The 19,640-nt window shown below is 45.1% G+C and overlaps 1 protein-coding gene across 5 annotated transcripts in view; it reads left to right on the top strand.

Moving 5' to 3' along the window:
- Sema3d (semaphorin 3D) overlaps positions 1-19,640 on the top strand; it is a 161,823-nt gene that overhangs the window by 27,157 nt on the left and 115,026 nt on the right. For 4 of the 5 annotated variants that reach the window (XM_004839776.4, XM_013070355.3, XM_004839774.3 and 1 more), the window contains exon 2: positions 3,237-3,417. The gene's annotated coding sequence lies outside the window, so the exon portion shown is untranslated. The remainder of the gene's footprint in view (positions 1-3,236; positions 3,418-19,640) is intronic. The other variant, XM_087206761.1, reaches the window with a different exon arrangement.

Below are 19,640 nucleotides of genomic sequence, written 5' to 3'. Positions count from 1 at the left end.
CAGGCCGTGGACGCCTCAGGCCTCGGGTGTGGAGGGGAATTGAGGCTGGGAGCCAGTGCGACAGTGGGTGACCCTGAAGTGTGGACGGGTGGAGCCTTCCCTCCGGGTCTCCGGTCCTCACTCTGCGACTGTCTGCGTGGGACTTTGGGCGGGAGCCCTGGACACTGCAGCTCCCACAGCCCCTCGCCGGTCCATCCGGTTGTGAGTTCCCCGGAAAGCACAGCCCCCCCCCCCCCCCCGCTCTTCACGGGAAGCGAACACGGGTGAGCTGGAAGAGCGGGCTCCGTGGGGGAACAGACCAGGGCAGCCTGTGAGTGACGGGTGCCTAGTGAGAGGAGCCACGGCGGCCTGGGACGGAGGCGCAGCCTTGGGCCAGAGGCGAAGCTGAGAGCGTTGGTGGCCGAGGTGGCCGATGCCGGGATTGCCGAGTGGGCAGAGCTCAGGCCCGGACCCTCGGTGGTTATTTGTTGTTTCCTCCAACACTGTTGCTGCATGGACAGCGGGAAATTTAGGGTTTCACTGAATTTATTGATAAGTCTTAGAAAATAAAAGGGCAAGGGAAGTGGAAGGGCACCTTGGAACCAGGTGCCAAGACCCCCAGACACAGCAAGGGAGGCTCCCGCTGGCTGTGGGGAGGCATCAGGAGGACGGAGGTGAGCAGCCCACGGTGCCCGCTTGGAAAAGCCGCTTTTCAGGGATGCAGGTTCCTTTGTGACGATGGATCGGACTCTTCTGAAGGACAGTCGGAATCTTTCACGCAGGTGACGTATCATAAATGCAGGGGTCATCAAAAGTGCGGCCTTTTTATATTTTGTGCATAACTGCCACACTTTTAGTATTTCCTTTGCTTGTGCATCTAAAACATAAGAACGACTTTTTAATCTTATAAACAGAACAGCCAGATTAGAGACTTAGATCCGTGCACCCATTTTTAGTGTCGCTGATGAGGGCGCCTTTCTGTACCGGTTTGGCGTTGGCTCCCGAGGCTTCCTGCACAGGGGCTGCTGACTTACCGGCTTTATCTCCAGAAGGAGGAACGTAAACCATTATGCAGCAGCTCTTCCGTTTGGGGGCTGCAGTGCTCCGCTTTAATGGCATCTTTGCTTCAAACCGAGAGCGTTTAACTCACTGCTGTGGGGTGTTTCTTGTGGGAATTGCCATGAAATGTCTACTCTATAGGACACTCCCGTGGCGTGGCTGTCTTTGTTGTCTGGTGTGCTGATCCCTTTGTTTAGTGTGGTGAACAGGTGGGTCCTTTTAATAAAGAAATGTCTACAATTTTTTTTGGTACCAGGGATCAAACTCAGGTCCTTGCACTTGCAAGGCAGGTGCAGTGGCACCAAGCTAAAGCCCTGGCCCAGAAATGTCCGCATTTTGACCTTGCCTGGCGTCCTCCACGCTGCATGAACATGGGCCACTTCTAGGCAAGGGCGTTGGGAGGAAAAGTGACAGCACCTCAGGGCTGAGGCCTGCTCCTACACTAAGACGCGTTCTCAAAATATTTAATGTTGAATTAAAATACAGTCAAGACCACAGGCCTTCAAGAGACTTGTTTTTCTCAAGAGAGGTTTTTTTAGTACTTTCTATTCTAGAGAATAAAATTATTTCTTTAAAATCCAGTAAGCTTAGTATGGCTCAGTATTATTGGGGGTTTAATACAGACTCATGGTAAAGAAAATAACTGATGGACCATCAGGGAGATTAACACTAATGCCGTGTCCTCATTAGCACTCAGCTCTGAGGAAGTCTGTAAGCTTCCTGGTGAAGAGGGGACAGTACAAGTGAGTTGTGCTAATTAGGGTTATCTCTTTAACAGAAAATAAAGACAAGTGTATCCTGCTAATGTGCCTAGCAGGATATTGGTATTTTTGCCTTTGAAAACCAATTTCTTAAGTCAGATGGATAAGTAGGAATTCACAAATGTGTGATAGAGTAAATACAAAGAGATTAATTGCAGAACCCAAGTATGTTTATAGCGGAGCTTGCTACACTGTTCAACGTCCTTGTAGTGCAAATGTCTTTATAATAAAATTTGAGAATAATATTGGCACCATGGAAGAGATTACTACCTCATTTTGAAAGAAGCCAATCGAGCAAAATATGAAATGAGATGCCAGTGCTACTGTGGCACTGCTCCTTATCAGTACAAATATAAGTATTCTATATTGTAAAGTAAGTGCTTCTTAAAATAAGTAAATCTGAGCTTTAGCTAAATTCCTTTCAGATTTATGCATATTTTTTGAGAAAACATTCCATTCTTTTCTCTAGATTACATGTTCAAACCTAATTATTTTTTATGTGTGTCTGTTATTTACGGGTAACCTAAAGTTATCACCTCGTGCTGTATTTTGGTCAATGAGCTTATTCAGTTTTGAGGTTCTCTCTGGGGTGTTTGTAAGGGTCACCTTAGACCACATGTCTGGGTCCCCACAAGGAAGGCATGGTCTGTACTACTGTATATCGAGTTCTTGCCGCTCTGTGACTTCACTTGCAATAAAATCACAAAGTGTCAAGTGTACCTTGCACGTGCTCATTTCCTTAGTGTTGATAAGTGAAAGTGTGGCCAGCCCTTGTGTGCAGAGGAGAGCGCTGCCGGCCCCCCACTCAGCGGGGCTGCGTGGGGGTCAGTGGGGTGGGGCCCCTGCACCACGCCCCAGGCTCCTTCCATGAGCACGTGCATGCCTCCTTCTGACTTGTTAACTTTATTAACATACTCAGGGTTGGATGGAAAATGTTATCAGCCACTGCCATGGTTTAATCCATGGGACTCCCTAGCTAGTCCCGGTATACTGTTGGTGAGCGGAGCCTGGAACTTGGGATTCTCCCGTCTGCACCTCTGCCCAGCCTGAGCTCCCCAGGCACTGGGGTACAAATGCGTGGAAGTGCAGTCGGCCTCAGTGAGCTGTGTGCTGAGCAGGATGGGCAGACAGGGCCACTGTGATGCTGTCTATGCCAGCCTGCGGCCAGGTGTGGTTGGTCATTACTCTGTACACATCTGGAGCGGCCGCCAGTGGGGCTGGGGGCTGGGGTGGGTGGACTGAGACAGGCAGCTGGCCTCCCTGGTGTTCGTGGGCCCCATCCTGTCTGGAATCAAGGCCTGACCTACTCACAAGTGGGAGGGAGATTCTTCTGCTGGACGTGGGCAGGGTTGTCTTTGTGGGGTTTGTTTGCTTGTTTGGTCTTCTTCTTTGGACTTGAACTGAAACATCCAATCTTTCTGCTTCTTGAACCTGCAGGCATTCAGACTCCAGCTACATATTGGCTTTCTCCGTCCTCACTCCGCAGGCTTGAAGGACACCCTCTGCCCTCCTGGTTCCCAGGCATTGGAACGAAGGCTAGAGCTTTGCTACCAGTTCTGCAGGTGTCCCGAGGACAGCTGCCGATCTTCTTGGCATTCCCGTCCGTCTCCACAATTATGTGAGTCAATTCATGATTATAAAACTCTCTCTCCTCTCTCTCTCTTTTTCTCTGCCCGCTAGACAACTCCAGAAATTTGGAAATAGAAATGCTGATCCTATTGCTGATCATATTTCATAACCTTACTGATTCATTGAAACAAATGTAGTGTAAAGTCACTGTAACACCTTGGGTCCTGCTAGTCATACAGATCAAAATGTCACTAGGTTGGCTATCACCTGCAGCTAGGTACTTCAATCTCAGAATTAACAGGCCTGCTTTCTAGTAATTGCCTTATTTGAATATGTCTAAGTATCCTAGTTTCTGAGGCCACCAGAGTTTGACTTGTACTGGTTTCTATTTTTAACTTTGCTCCATATATATATCAGGATCCTAGATATATAAATACACCATTGGCACCCAATCTTACCAATTCTCTTTTATTGTTAAATCATTGCTAGCTATGCTAAATGCACTGCATGACCTGTTAATGTTTGATGTGTCATTGTCTGCCATGCATAACCAGTAGCTCTTAGTTCCTTTTACTGTAAGATTATGATTAACACTGTGGGGTTAACCAGCTGAGATCATCTTGACCCTTTGTCCAACCTGCCTTCCACAAACCAGACAGAGTTGTATTCAAATTACAAAGGATTCCTGGGGGGCAAGGACTGTGATTTTTTTCGATCATCAAATCACTTAATTTGGTGATCCCAGGGCAAATTGATATCCGCTTCCTCTGCTTACTGCCAACAGTGACCCTTCTCCTGCGACTCTGGCGAATTCTAATACTTAATCGGCAAAAGCTAACTCAGGCACGACTTGTTTACTCATTGTAGTAAAATGTCTAACGAGTAGCTGAAATAATCAAAATCCTAGGATCAAAGAGTACTCAGTCTATAACAAATACATTCCTAAAATAATTATAGGTGTGGGAAATAAACAAAGTATAGAAGAGACTAAAGAGACAAGTGGACAAAGAGAAAAACAAAGGGCAAAGAAAAAATCTTAAATTGGTTATGCTATGAATGATTATGAGATCTGAAAATCTAAGATAAAATCTAAAACAATAAAATCTAAAAATGTTTCTCTTTCACCTGTCCAGCCATAGATAGCATAAGAAAATAACCTTGATTGTATTTAGACAGTAAAGAAAACATCCCATGGCATGCAGTACATCTGTAAGCTGTATTGCTTCCAAATAAGTGTTAAGAGTTTTTTCATTATTTCATCAAATTTATTTTTTAAAAACCTTGCATTTGTCTATAGATACTCTCACATTTTGGAAATTATTATAGGAATATAAAAAATTCTTATTGGAAAATGTAGTTGAAAAGCTTAAGAGTGTCTAGAATCTTAAGGTCAATGTGATGAACTGAATGGGAAATACTATTGCAGAAAGCTCCATTGGTATAAGATGCTTTGAATATATAGATCAGATACTAATCAAATAAGCCATAATGAATCAAACTTGCATATCCATATGATGATCACACACAGCTCAGTTGTGAAATTTAATTTTACCCAGTTTAGAACTATATTGGTGTTCTACTAATTTCCCTGGTTAAAAATTATACATGGTACAATTTTGGAACTGATTTTGAAATAATCTTTAGTATTTGTTAAGAACACCATACTATTTTTTATTGCTTTGCTGTTTTATTTTTAATACAAGATTAGAGAGCTTTCTACAATTTATTTATGCATGTATAAACTTGTAGAAGCTTACCTGGTTTATATTGAAGATTTCCAAAGGGGAAAATCAGAGGAGAGAGAGAAGGCCAACTCCACACGAGGAAAAGAAGAAAATAGAAAATGAACAATTGTCTTGAACAGCACTTTATTTTCTCCATTCAGTTTTACTTACAGTTTCTGCAGTGATTTTCTGATTTAGCTTTAGTTGCCTTTCAGTCTCAGCAATGCCAGATTACCCGTGTGTGTGTGTGTGTGTGTGTGTGTGTGTGTGTGTGTGTGTGTGATTCTCTTTGTTTCGGTAACAGTGCTATTTCTATATTTATTTTGCTTTGCATTTGAAGAAAGTTCAAGGTTCTATTAAGCTTTTAAATATAAATGGGCTAAGTAGTTGGAAAACTTTGCAGATAATGTGTTTTGACATGTTATTTTGTGTGTCTCACATTTACACCGAAAAGAATTCAGAGGAAACAAAGTAACACCATTCCGCAGAAGTCCAGGCGAGGAGCCTTCTGGGCCACACAGGGCCTTGTTACAGGCTTTCCCTGCCTCCTGGGCCACACATAAACTCGGGAAACCATAATACGGTAAAGCTCAAATGACTATAAAATTCTGGCCATAAATCTAGCAAAAGCTGGAAAATATGGAAGTCCAAAGGAGTTATCAAAATGAACACAAAGTTTCAAGTGGGAAACTCATGAGTACATCGCATACACACATTTTCCTTCCGTTTTGACCTGGCCAGGTTCTACTTACAGGGAGGTTTATTTTATTTATTTTCCAGAAAAGCACATAGAAAACTCTTTCCAAGATTTCTCAGTGTTAATTTTTTTCACAGTAGAACAATTTTGACCATTCAGGAGCTGTGGCAAAGCTGCTTAACAAACGTCTATGTCCTGAAAGCTTGAAGAATGAGCTTCGGGTGTTCTGTGGGCTCCTCCCTGTTGACTGCTGGGGAGTGTGTGTTGGGCACTGCACAATCGCACCCCCTGGAGTCCATGGGGCCCGCGGACGCCCAGGTAGAGGCCCTGGTTTCTCACAGCCTGGCCCAGCGGCCCGCAGCTGTGCCATCCGGAAGCCCACAGCCCTCACTGCCTGGCAGCTGTGAGGCGGTGGCCGCTTGCGGTGTCCAGCGAGGCCCGAGTTGCGTGCCGACCGGAACTGCCTGGCGCCCACTCGTCACTCAGGTGTCTGTGGCTTGCTCTTGTGCGGTCACGGATTACCCTGCTTCGGGCAGGTGGATGCCGGCCCCTGACGCTTCAAGCCGAAGCACCGGACAGCAAGTGTGAAAGCTTGAAACCACAGTCCTTGATGTCAGTGGGTTTAGACTTCCAAATTGACTGACTGCAAACATTTACCAGGGTTGCCAGCATAATCGTCCGTGGCCTTGGAAATTTAACATCAGCTGTGTCTGTGATGGCTTGAGGCCAGCAGTACCAGAGTAGTTTAAAGAAAATGACATTACCAGTGCGTAGCGGGACACTTACCGCTGACAGGGTAGTTTGAGGAGTGGAGCACTGCTGCTCAAGGCAGCTAACCAGCCGTCCGTTGAAGAAAGCTACTCACCTGCCACAGGAGGGTTGTGCATGCCACAGGAGGGGTATGTGTGCCACAGGAGGGGGGTGTGTGCCACAGGAGGGGTGTGCATGTCACAGGAGGGGTGTGTGCGCCATGGCAGGGAGGCATGTGCACTGCCTGCACATCCTCTCCCTTGGGGCTGTAATTCCCCCATCTTGTACCTCCTCTGGTCCCTTGGAACCATTCCCCAGGGCCTGTCCAGGGCCACCCGATCGATGGACAGTCACACACGACACCAGTGGTTTGGCGCTGCCCAGCAGCAAGACTTCAGAATTACGGCCCTGTCATGAATGTGTTACCCACACAAATATTGTTTCCTTTTAAAAGCAAATATTTTAAAGAAATGAGTATTTGCCCTTAACTAAAGGCCTTAGTGGATTTTATGTGGATTATTAGAAGAATTCAACTATGAGAATCTTTTGTTTCTCACTATGTAGTTCAGGCTGGCCCCAAACTCCTGAGGGTCTTTCTGCCTCAGGCTCCCAAGTGCTAGGATTACAGGCATGCGCTCCATTCCCTGCCTAGTGTCTTTAAACTACATGATGTAATCTGTTGTCTGCTCCATTAACTGTGAGCAATGTTTGGGTCAGGGTAGAAAACAAGCTCAGGGCAGAAAACAAGCAAGGGCTTTTAAGAGGAAAAATAAAGTACGTCAATCAGGCTTGAAGTTAAAGTAAAGAAAACTGGGATGGCAGAGAGCTTTGCATACGCAGTTCAGACAGGGTGGCACCGTGTGGATCATCCCTGTTGCCAGCTGGCAGCCCTGGCTGATGTTCTTATGATTTTAAATTCACACTTTAGCATTCAGTTTTCCCCACCTGTTCATTCTTCATCCGGATTTTCTTGGGCCTCCTCGGTGGGTGGAGTCCTGAGCCTTCTCGGGGGTCCAGTCCTGCTGCCGAGGTGGCAACACGTCAGGGGCTTGCAGAGCCGGGCTGCTTTGCCTACTTTTTCCTCACCAATTGAAGCAGTTTCCTGTAGCTTGGCAGTAGGCAACAGAGCGACGGTGGGCCTCCTGGTGCTGGACGGGTTGGAACCCTGGCACCTCGCCCACCTCAGCCGAGAGACACCCCCAGCCTGCGGGGGTGCATCCTGGGAGCTGGTCAGGCGAGGGGGCTGTTTGCAGCTTGGGCTGTGTGCAGAACAGCAGAAGCAGCACGCTATCTGCTACTCGGGTAGGTGAAATGACAGCTAGAAAACAGAAACATCAAGAGAAACAAATGAAAAACTAACGGAAGAAAAATCATTCTTTTTTAAAGAAATCCGTGTGTCTGAGATACGTGTGTGTGTGTGTGTGTGTGTGTGTGTGTGTGTTTCCCGCTGTTGCTTCTGCCCTGACTGCAGTTGTGTTACTGGCCTCATGTTACTTTCTCGCTAGGGACCTGGGTGCAAATCCTGGACAGAGGTGCATTTAGATACAGCACAGGCACCGAGAGTGCGTCCTCCCTTCCTTCTGCTCTCCCCAGCCAGTCCTCCTGAGTGTCCACCCTGAGCTCACTGTCCTGTCCCCGGGGGCCACACGGGCCTGCAACGGGCTTCGCGTCGCTGTCCCTCCGCCAGACTCTGATCCGTCCCGCAGAACGGCCTGGAGAGCTCCGCCTTCCTTCTCCCTCACTTCCACTTCTACCTGCGATATCCACCGTTCGCACTTTTTTCTTTCTTTCAAAAATCTGACTCATTTATTTCTATCAATACAGTCACATACTATCTTAAATGCAGGACTGATCATTTGTGGTGCTCTGTATGTACGTATATGCATATATGTGGCATGTAGACACACACACACACAGCAAGTGAGCCTGTGGTGGAATAGGCTGAATTCTCTGTAAATGCCAATTGGTTTTTCTTTTATTTTACATGTTTTGACTCCCTCAAAGTTTTGTATTTGAGTAATATGAAAGAAGTTCTAATTGCAAATAGCTCATGAGTGTCTCCCAATAGAAGTTCTCCTTCCACTAGATTAAAAAAAAAATTGTTACTAAACATATTGCTTGTCTTGCCCAGAAAATAAGAAAGTGTGATTAATGATAATTTCCTTTCCTTTTATGCAGCTATTACCTTAGTACTTTAAGTTTGCAGCAAGGTAGCTTTGGAAATGTCAAGTTTCTCAATCTGTCACACAGTCCTCATGTACCTTTAGAACTGAAGATAGCCAACAGCCATATCACAGGTACATGGTATTTTTCCTTATTGTATTGTTGATTTAAGAATTTTACCCTGCGAATGCAGTGGGATATTAAGGGCAACGCCTCCTGTCTATGTCGATACTTAGAGATCTCTGTCTGGACGTGTCAGTCCTCTCTGGCATCGTTCCCTGATTCTACGCAAGGAACCGCACACCTCCCTTTGCTGAGCCTTGGGCTGGCTCAGAAAGACGTGGGGATGCAGAGTAGAGTCCCTACACGTCAAGGAAAACCCCCCAAATTTTAAAGTTGGAAGGTAGTGGGTGTTGCTGTCCTTTCCATTCCAGGGTGTGGAGCCTGGAAACATTTCTAACGCGGTTTCCAGAGTGATCTTCCAAATACAGGGAAGCAAAGCCAAGACCGTTACTCGCCAAGCTGGCTGGCGTGGTGTCACCACTGCCTCAGGACTCTGCTCCAAACCTGCTTGTTCTCCTTACTTTAAGTACAGTGCCACCAAACCGGCAGATTCATGACAGCACTTCCTCCAGTTTTTGAAACGCTAATCAATAAATAGTGTGGACATGGATGCACAGTAAATCCTGAAAGAACAACATCCACTTCCACTCTGCAGAGACCAGCGGTGAGGGCACAGGACAGCTATGGAAAACTTGGAGACTTAATTTGGGGCTGGGGGCTGCCTTGAGCTCTTGGATACTGCACAGGATGCCAAGAGGAAGGGAGGAAGAAAAGAAAGAGGGAAGGAGGGAGGGTGGGAGAAGGGCTGTGTGTGAGGCTTAGGAAGGCAAGGCTCTCTTCGGGAGCCTGGCCCAGGCAGAGAGTCCTCGGCTCCAGGAGGCGCTCTGGACGGAGGCCCTCTCTGTCTACATCCTCAGGCTAGCTTTCAATTCGCCTTTTAAAGTGTATCCCTTTAATTAGCTAAACTTAAAAATGATACTGGACTCAGAGGTTAAAAACTCCTATGTGTTTGAACACCTTTACTACATGCAATCTTTTTCAATTGTAAATTTTATGAAATCTGAATACAGAACAAGTGTATCTGACAAAAATGTATCATTCATATAGAGCAATGCTGAAAGTGTAAAACGCACATCTGACTTCCAAGATTTAGGATGAAAAAAGTTAAATGCCTGATTAATCATTTTTACTCTTTATATGTAAAGGATGATGTTTTGGAGATGTTAGAAAATATAAGACATAAAAATTGACAACCTGTGACTTTATTTACTTTTGTGTAACTACAGAAAATTTAAAATTACCAGTCTCATGATATTGTTGCTAGAGGACATTGTAGTATGTTACAGAACTGGATTTCGCTATGCATATTTTGTATTTATGTCACCCTTACCTTTCATGACCGGTGACCCCTGTGATAAGGTTGTTAACACTGACGCAGAGCTGGCCTGTCAGCGTCTTCCTCTGCCTTATAGGGTCTTCTCAGGTCCCATTGGTTCCTAACTGCACCTAGCATCACAGGGACCAGGAGGTGCTTCTTACCGTCCTGTGAACTACTGACTTTCAAGAGGACCTATTAGCAACCATTTTTACTGTACAGTACTGCAGGTGTACAAAACACTTTAAAAAAAGAGAGAAAAAGTTGTTAGAGCCAGCCTAACTCTTGGACTTTTCTAATTAAGCTACCAGTGTCTGCTGTAGCATTGGGGTTTCCCAAGGTAGTCTTTTCAATCTGTAGACATGGTTCAAGGAAGAAATATTCAAGAAAAATGTGTATGATGTCTATTTATTTTGAGAAGATACCGCCCAGCCCTGAAGAGAAAAGGTTAGTCCATTCACATCCTACTGTGGTCTGGGAACATTCTAGTGGAAATGCAAAGGGAGCCATAAAATTAAAGAAAACACCAGCAGGCTTTTCAGACACTAAAAAATGCCATCTCTCTTTCATTTTTTAGGAAAACTCTCTTTCTGGGATCTCTAAAATAAAATAAATACCCAAACCCTTGATTCTTCCCTAAAACTCATCTACATCCTGCTCTTGAGAGCCATCTCCAGTATAAATTGGGAAAAATGCCTTTTTACCATGGAGAATGATTAAATAAAAATAGGACCACCAGGAGCTGGATTCCTTATTTCCCTGATGTAATCTGTGTCCTTTATAAATAAATTATGACATTTTTAGAAAGTTTCTATGATGGCATTTTCAATAATGTTGTAATTCCATGTCTAGAGAAATAAATTTTGACTTTAAAACAATGAAATTCACATGGAATTAATGCAGGCTTATATGCAACTTGTAGATAAAACTAAGCACTTTCTCAATGCACTACTAGGAATTTTTGGTTCAAAAAATCTGTTAGGTTGGTTGATAAATGACTCCTCAGCTTTGATTAAAGAATGACTGGTCAACTTAAAAGGTGAAGGATATACCCCCACAAAATTATTCTTTTTAGTGATGTTGTTTGATGTATAATTGCTTGAAAATTATAATACAGCAAAACCACCAACTAAAATGCATTGCCAATTTCTTTGGTTCTCTTTTTTCATAGCTATTTACTTTAGATTGTACATTAATACATTTAAATTTTGTTTAAATACATATATTTTACCCTTTTCTAATTCTGTTTCTTTGAGTGCACATTGTATAGCTTGTAAATTAATAGTGAGAAATCCAAATTTACCCAGAAAGCCCCACCACAATGGGTTTATAAACTGGGCCCTTGTTCATTCTGTGTGTGACCACCTCAGTTATTCGTAGGAGTTACCCGACCGGCTTTTCCCAGATTTATGAGACTTGGCAAAAACCTTGAGAAAACAAAGCTCACTTTTTCTCAATAGAAAACATTAGATACTAAGTAAACATTAACTTAGGTAAACTGGCACTGTGCAGCCCAAAGGGAAGACATGCTTATTTAGGCTTCACTGTGATGGGAGAAGGGTACAGGGGGAGCTGCTTTTTAAGGAAGCCACATGAGGGGTTCCTTGGAGTAGTAGCTGAGCCCTGTGCTTGGATACCTCCTTGCCCATCCTTGGGCCTGTCCCCTCCTCCTCCGGGGATGTCGAGGGAACAATCCACCCTCACGAATCACTACAGAATCACAGTCCTGCCATGATTGATTGCTTCTGGAATCCAACAAATCTTTGAGAAATAGGTAAAATTGTGCGGTTACCTAGCACATGATTTTGAAATAAATCAACTGTTCGATGATGGTGAAATTTCTGAAGAAGTTTGAAAACAGTTTTGAAAGGCTAGCTTGAACTTATCCCTCATCAAGTAGTTCATGTCATGAAGAAAGTTTGCGTGTGTGTGTGTGTGTGTGTGTGTGTGTGTAGGGGTGTTGTGTTAGTTTAAAAATGAAAAGACTAGCTCTGTGAAGTGTGTCACACTGCGTTGGGTCCTGAGTGGAGCAAATCAGTTGTAAACAATGGCTTTTGGACATTCATTCACAAAGGACAAATAATTTGGTAATGGTGACATTTGTATTTATTGGCAGAGCTAAAACCAGAACTTAAAAGATTTCCAGTACTGTTCAGTTTCACTCCGTCACTCTAAAAGTTCTGCATATTTAGGGAACAGAAGAAAATTCAAGTCTTATTAACTTATTTTTTTCCTTAAATTCTTTTATTGGTACATTTTAGGTATACAATACGTTTTCATTTGTCATTGGGTGCTTGTACATGTACACGATGTATCTTGGTTCTTATTTTTTCTCCATTACCTGTGTGCCCTTCACCCCTCCACCCTTCCCTATTTACACAGACTTTGTTTACATTTTTTTTCTTTTCTCATAATTTTTCCTTTCCCTTCTTTCCTTTCCCCTTCCCCTCCCCCCACCCCTACCCCTTTGGACCTTTTCTTCCTATTTCAAATTATCAATTATTCGACTTTCAGGTTCTCACACCAGAGAAACTGTTTGGTATTTACACATGTGTGTCCTATTTATTTCACCTAAGAGTATTGCCTCAATGTGCATCCATTTAGCTATAAGTGTCTCTAGTTTCTCGTTATTTAGCAAAAGTCTTATTTAATAAGTATACTTTCCGGAAAAATCATCCTGCGTTTTCAAATTAAAGCTCAACATTGGGCTGATGGCCACACTTCTCCAAAGTCGGGAAAAGCATGTTAGTTTACTCGCACTGACACTGCACTGCAATCCTCTATGGGGTCGAAGGCATTATCTAGTTCTGTGGCATTTGATTAGTTCCTGTGCTCAGAGGACTCCTGTAAAAATTCAAAGTTCAAGTATTTTCATTTTATAATCATTTTTGTGAAAAAGAGAAATGTTTTCCTGTTACAATGATTTCCAGATGCTGCAAGCCTTAACTTTGAAGCACTTGCTGATATGACATGGTATTTTCCTGGTTAAAATCATGCGACACAGCTTCGTGTTTGAGCAGCATTTGAGAATCACGTCAGTCACTTTAGCTGTTTGCATTACTTCTCATACGTCCTCTTTCTGACATAAAACACGCTTGGAAGGGTGGCTCTGCTGCTCCGTCCTCTTCCTCCAGTCGCGGGACCCGGAGCCGGCGCTCGCTCTCCGTTCTCCTCCCGGGCTGGGCTGCTGGCCGGTGTCAGTCACGGTTCCGTTGTTAGTGGAGGGCCGGATGTCTTTGCTCCCTGCTCCTCCTACACTACACGGAAGCCTCCCCTGCTTCTCACCTGTCACCGGGCTCCCTCCCTGGAGCTGCGCTCACTCCTCACTCAGGGCTTTAGCTCCAGTCAGACAAAATATCCAAAGCCAAAGCTCGCTCTTCCCGCGAGTAACCTTTCCTAACCTTTCCCACCCCACCGCATCTTTGAAATCCGTTCGTGGCGTTAGCCCCATCTTCAGCACACCACGAACACACAGCCCCCGCGTACACGCATGCGCACACACACACACACACAGACACACGCGTGCACACACTGGCTGTGCCATTCCCCACCTCCACAGCTAACACTGAGGGGTCCATCCCCCGTCTTCTCCCATCTTTGCTCCAGCGTAATCTGGTAATCCTAATCCGTGACTTCTCTAGCTACCGCTCATCCTCATGTTCCTGTGGCTGGGACAAAATACTGGACCCCACAGCTGAAGGAGGAGAGGTTTATTTCCGCGCAGGCTTTCAGTGTATGGTCGGCTACCTCCAAGGCAGCCAGGGGATGCTGGAGGAAAGGTGCTCCTCCCAGGGCAGGCAGGAAGCAGAGCGAGAAGGGGGAGCCAGGGCCGCGACAAGAATTCCCTTCGCAGGTCACAGCACAGTGACCACCTCCCACCAGCACCCAGCCACCCAGCACATTCAGCCACTGAGCCATTAGTGCGCGAATCCGCGGAGGAGCACAGTGCCACCACCCCAATGCACTCACTGTCCCACCTCAGGAGCCCTCGGGCTCTGTCCCGCAGAGCCCAGCAGCTCCCTCTCCCTCCTGAGGAAGCCCCTCCTGCCCTCTCCCCGTAGTAGCTCTCCCCAGGGCTCCGGCCACAGCCTGGGTGTGTGTTGTGTGTGTTGCGACACGATGCCCCTCCTGCACCCGCACCCGGACTCAGAGAACGCCCACCGCAGACACAGAGCTTCCTACTCCGTTCCAGGCTTTACCTCAGAGCCCAGGAGTCCTGTTCACCCTGTAGCTGTTCCGCCAAGTTGAGTGCACTCAGAACGTCAATATTGCCGCCTTGGATCCATTCCCTGACTCTACCATCCCGACTGCCCGCCCCCAGCGTCCTTTCTCTCTTCCTGTTCGCCAGACTCACAGCTTGACGCTATTTCAGGCCTGCCCTCCCCTCACAGGCCGTGTATTCTAGGGCCAGCTGTGCACGCGAAGCTGTAGCAGTCCCTCAGGGAAGCCTTTTGGATGATCTTTGCTCTCGAAGTAGTTCGACAGATTCCTAGTTATGAGTTATGATACGGAAAATTAGTGTATATTATGTTGCCTATTAAACCATGTGGTCGTTTAGAATTGTTAAGTAGTAACGAGAGTGCCAGGGTAATGAATGCCCTGAGTACTTCTTTCTCTGTTGAGCAGAGTTGTACCACCACACTCCCAGGTAAAATGCCTTAAAATGGGCTTCTGCTCTGCCATCTACTCCTTCTCCTTAAACTTCTAGCATGTTGCTGTCATTGTCAGATTTTTTTATCTGCCTTTATTATTAGCTTAAAAACTTGTACTAAAGCAGTGGTATTATTTTTAAAGTTGCTATAGGAAAGCACACCTGTCAAATTACGAAGCAAAGTTAATAAAGAAGGAATAGCATTTCTAGGTTGAAGGTGGAACAAAAGCAGTGGGCTTTTGGTAAAGCACTGGTAAAGTATGCTTAGCCAGAAAGCTCAGACTTTATAACCAGCAATGCGGCACTTTCTATTCTCTGATCCCGTGAAGGATGTACTGAGACCCCGCGTTCTAATCATCTGTCAGAGAAATGTCTTCATTAGCTTCCTGGCCCTGTGGCATCGCACCCCGCATCCGCTCAAGAGGGAAGGTTTGTTTCGCCTCATGCTGTCAGAAGCTTTCATCCCGGTGGCTTCTGGCCCTGGTCCTGTGCCGGGCAGAGCAGTGCAGGTAGGAGCAGGTGCTAGAGAAAGGCTGCTCACCTCATGGGCCCTGGAAGCAGGACAGAGCAAGGGAAGGGCTCTCCCCTGACCACACTTCCTCCTGCCAGGCCACGCCTCTTAAAGGTTCCCCTGTCTTCCATAGCGTGACAGGCCAGAAATCCTCTTCCAGCAGGGAGCATTTGGGAAGACCCATCAAAATCACACTACACCTGCATCCTTTTACATCCTCACTAATTTTAAAACAATTGTGTGATGAAATGTATCTTAGGTCAAAGATTATAAAATGTCTATTGTATACATTTTGGGATTACTGGGATGATTTTCATTAATACTCATTCATATAATGAATGTCCATTGTTTTCCTGCCCAGCCAAGACAGTGGCGTGTTTCTGTTTTACAAGAGTCAAGGCCCAAGGTGGGCAAGCGGCTGTGTTTGCACCCAGCTTCTCCCTACCTGGGGCCCACATGCTGCCGGAGCTGTGAAGCCCACCATAGGGTCAGCACCCTGCTCACCTGGGGGCTTCTCCGAACACAGCAGCAGGCCCTGGAGGCAGGCGCTCTGTTCTAATGAGTGGCAAGTGCCTTGCACGCTGCTCCCGGCCGCTGAAGCTTCTCACTTGCTCTCACCGACCATGGGAAGGTGCAGCAGGAAGGTGCTACCTTGTGTTCCACATGAAGGCGGGCGGGTCCATTTCTACTCCTAGCAGGAAGTGGGGGTGTTGATTCCAAGGGGAAGTAATCTCTGCCACACTCACTCACCCATTCCAGTGTAAGATTGAAATGCTTTTAAAATTTTTTTGAAGAAAAATACCATTAGCAATGTTAAAAAATTTTATCCTTCATTATGATTTTTTTTACAATTTTCAGTCAGTCCACAAGTCACTTAATATCACAGACTTCATTCAGTGGATATACCTGTAAATCATAAACATAACTTAGATATCCATTATAGACTAGTACTCATTGGCAGATACTTGGAAAATCAATTAACTTGACGGTGTGTTTTAAAATAAAATATCCTGTTGATGGCTAACATCTTAAAGAAATGGATACTATAAGAACTGAAGCAAAAATGCCTCAATAAAACCCAGACAGCTGAGAAACAACCTGATATTTTTTCATCCATGCCTCAATATTTTCTTTTATCCATGAAACACAATCTATCTCTGAAATTCCTTATCATAATATTACAGGTTATCAAATCCTCTATCACAAATTTTATGTGGTTTCCAAGTTATTAAAGAATATCATTTAAATTTCTTAGAAAATATATAGAACCTTGTATCTCAAAAATTCATGTAATGCTTAAGGAATCAGAAAAGTGAAATTTCACTGTTCTGTCTTTGTAATTGGCTGATTTCTTATCTATCTAATAACCACTCATTAGACTTTACTTTGAGTCCACTCAGCTTTTATGATCTTAGACATGAATATGAAATTGTACATTTTTGGTTCTAAGCATCTTCTACAATGTTTTGACAGATAAGAAATACATAAAATTCCATTCACACGCAGCTCCCCCTGGACTTAGAGTGGGGTAGATGCCAGTGAACCCACTGCAGTTGAAAATGCATTTAATGCACTGGTCTGCAGCATAGGTGGCTTAGTCACAGCACTCCGCACAGAATCCTGACAGTGGCTGACAGGGTTGGAGCTAACTGCTGCTAACTGACTCCTAGAGACAGCCTGGGGAAAATCCAAATCTGAAGTACATTCCTACCGAATGCATATCACCCTCACACCACTGTAAGGTCAAAAAGTCTAAAAATCTTAGGCCAAATCATCTTAAATTCAGGGCTGTCTGTAGAAGAAACTTTAAGTTCATGTAGTACAGAAAAGTCTGCTGCAGAGATCCTGAGATACAGCGGATGATTATTTTGACCTGAAACTCATCCAAAAGTGCTTTTGGGATGAGGTCTGAGCAGGAAGCCAGAGAACTGTGGAAGGCACAGGACAGGGCATGGTCTGCAGGCCTGGCACTCTTGGCCACTCTGACTGGAACAGGGGATGCACCTGAGGGACCCGGGGAGAAGCCATTTATGCAGTTAAAGGAGGAACTTGGGCCAGCCGAGGGAGTTTATATTGCAAAGTAGAAATTGCACTATGACAGCGATTGCTTTAGGAAAACAAATCTGAAAACAGTAAGCAGTCCTAGGATTCGAGTCTGCAGGCAGGGTCCAGAAGGCCAGCGGGAGCAGAGCAGGCTTTGGGTCACAGCTCCCAGGACTGCGGGGCTGGGCCTGGAAGAGGAGCAGAGATGCTCAGTGCCGGGATAAAGTGAGCTGCATGCCAGGAAGGACAGCACTGGCTTGTGGGCAATTTGGTAAAGAATGGATCCTCCTGGCTTTCCCTCTGAGCGGCGTGTGTGTGTGTGTGTGTGTGTGTGTGTGTGAGAGAGAGTGTGAGTGTGTCTCTGTGTGTCTCTGTGTGTGTCTGTGTGTGTCTGTGTGTGTGAGTGTGTGTGTCTGTGTGTGAGTGTGTGTGTGTTACTTCCTTACTAGATAAAGACTGATTCTAGGAGATCTGAAACCATCCTTTCTGATATCTCACTCTGCACTAGAGAAAATCTAGTAACATTTATCCCCAAGAGAGCAAGATTGAGCTAAATTAAAAAAGTTAATTTGAACAAATATGGCTATGTATGTGGTTTGTTAATCATTTCAAAAATATTTATGTGTGGTCTAGCAGATCTGTATAATCTCCCAGTGGGTTGATCGTACAAAAAGAATAGTTTACATCAAAGATCACAGACACAAAGTGCTGCACTGTGTCCCGGAGATGAGATGACCCGCCGAGGCCGGGCCGGGACTGTAGCCAGGACCTCGGGCTGAGAGCCTGGCACTCGGCAGGTGCCATGGCCTGGCCTGTGAGTTCACCTGCCCTTCACGTCCTCTACAGGGAAGAGGTGGAGAACCCGACATGGCCTTGAGACAACAGGTTTCAGTAGGTCAAGCTAAGTGGTCAGTAAAATCTGCAATGGAAAACCAAACCTGCACTCCCCATTGGTCACATTTCATTCTTAGCACTAATAAAGCTTAATTTGCCTTCTCACGACAATTTTACCTTTTTCACAGTATTTAAAGTAAAAACACATTATAGATAATTAATTGCATGACTTAATTTTTAAGCTTAAATCATCATGAAATATCATTTTCAGATTGCAATAATATTTCCTAAAAATGCTACTTCACAAATTTGTAGTAAATATGCTAATTGGTCAATATGTTCTAGTTAATAAGGCAACAATTTGAAAAACCTGAGTTGCATGGCTAATGCTGATGGTATCATAATCCTCGGAAGTGAACCTTTTTTGAGTGAAGGCATAAAATAGTACACAAGTTAATTTCATGAAGGAGAACTCTTAATCTTGTGAGTTAATGCAATACAATAGTTTCATTGAAGAATTTCCTGAGAAACTGACTTACTGAAGTGTCAAGGACAGGGATGCTTTGTGTCCTGGTGCTTTGGAAATCAAGAATGTGCTGCTCTCTCTGTCACACTGCAGAGGCCCCAGTGCAAAGTGCACAGCTGCAGCTGCACCCATTCTCTCTTGCCCTGGGCATGGTTGTCTCCACAGCTCACCTCTCTCCTCTGAGTGTCTGGCACGATTTGCCACTTACACACCTCTCTCCCATTCCCTTTCAACCTGGATCTGCGTTTATTCAGGAAAAGGGCTGTTCTGTGAATTTTACAGGAATGTGGCAATTGTATGATAGGGTGAATAGTCAACATGTAGTTCTTAACATACAGCGCCTATGTATGCTATGTCTTCTGGGTACAGCCTGATAATTGATGGAAACAGGAAGTAGAAAGGCTAATAGTAGAGTAAGCATCTCATCAAAATGCCATTTTCTTATTATAAATTTATTCCGCTGGGAGGATGGGGGCTAGGAGGGAGGAGAATGTCAACAGAACTCTCCAACTGTGGAGCGTTGCTCCCTCCCCAGTCACGGTGCCCACAGGGTTACTGTTAGATCAGAGCCAGGCTGGAAAATGGGGCTGAGCTTGGACAACCGCAACAAAGCCACTGTATGTTAGTTCCAATTTAACAACACAGGTCATTGTTATCACTTTCTAACTTTCAGAAAACTCTTGTCCAAGAAGTGGCAAAGCTGGGATTCACTCTCACAACACCTGACTGAGTGCCTGTTCTCTCCCTAAAGTCACGGTCTCTCTGTGCACACGGGGGCTTTGGACGCAGTCCCACGTGATGCTGGAACAATGCTGCTGAGCAGCCCTGGTAGAAGATAGCCAGCAAGACCAAGAATGCCCGACCCACTTGGGTATTTCCTCAGTTTTCCTTTGAGCATGAATCCACACAGCATCTACGGTCTTTTGAGTTTAGTC

Source organism: Heterocephalus glaber, unplaced genomic scaffold (assembly GCF_053883595.1).
Source record: "Heterocephalus glaber isolate CG9 unplaced genomic scaffold, H.glaber_assembly_v1.0 deba00000678, whole genome shotgun sequence".
Classification (NCBI taxonomy): Eukaryota; Metazoa; Chordata; class Mammalia; order Rodentia; family Bathyergidae; genus Heterocephalus; species Heterocephalus glaber.
This window is presented reverse-complemented; position numbering and strand designations above follow the sequence as displayed.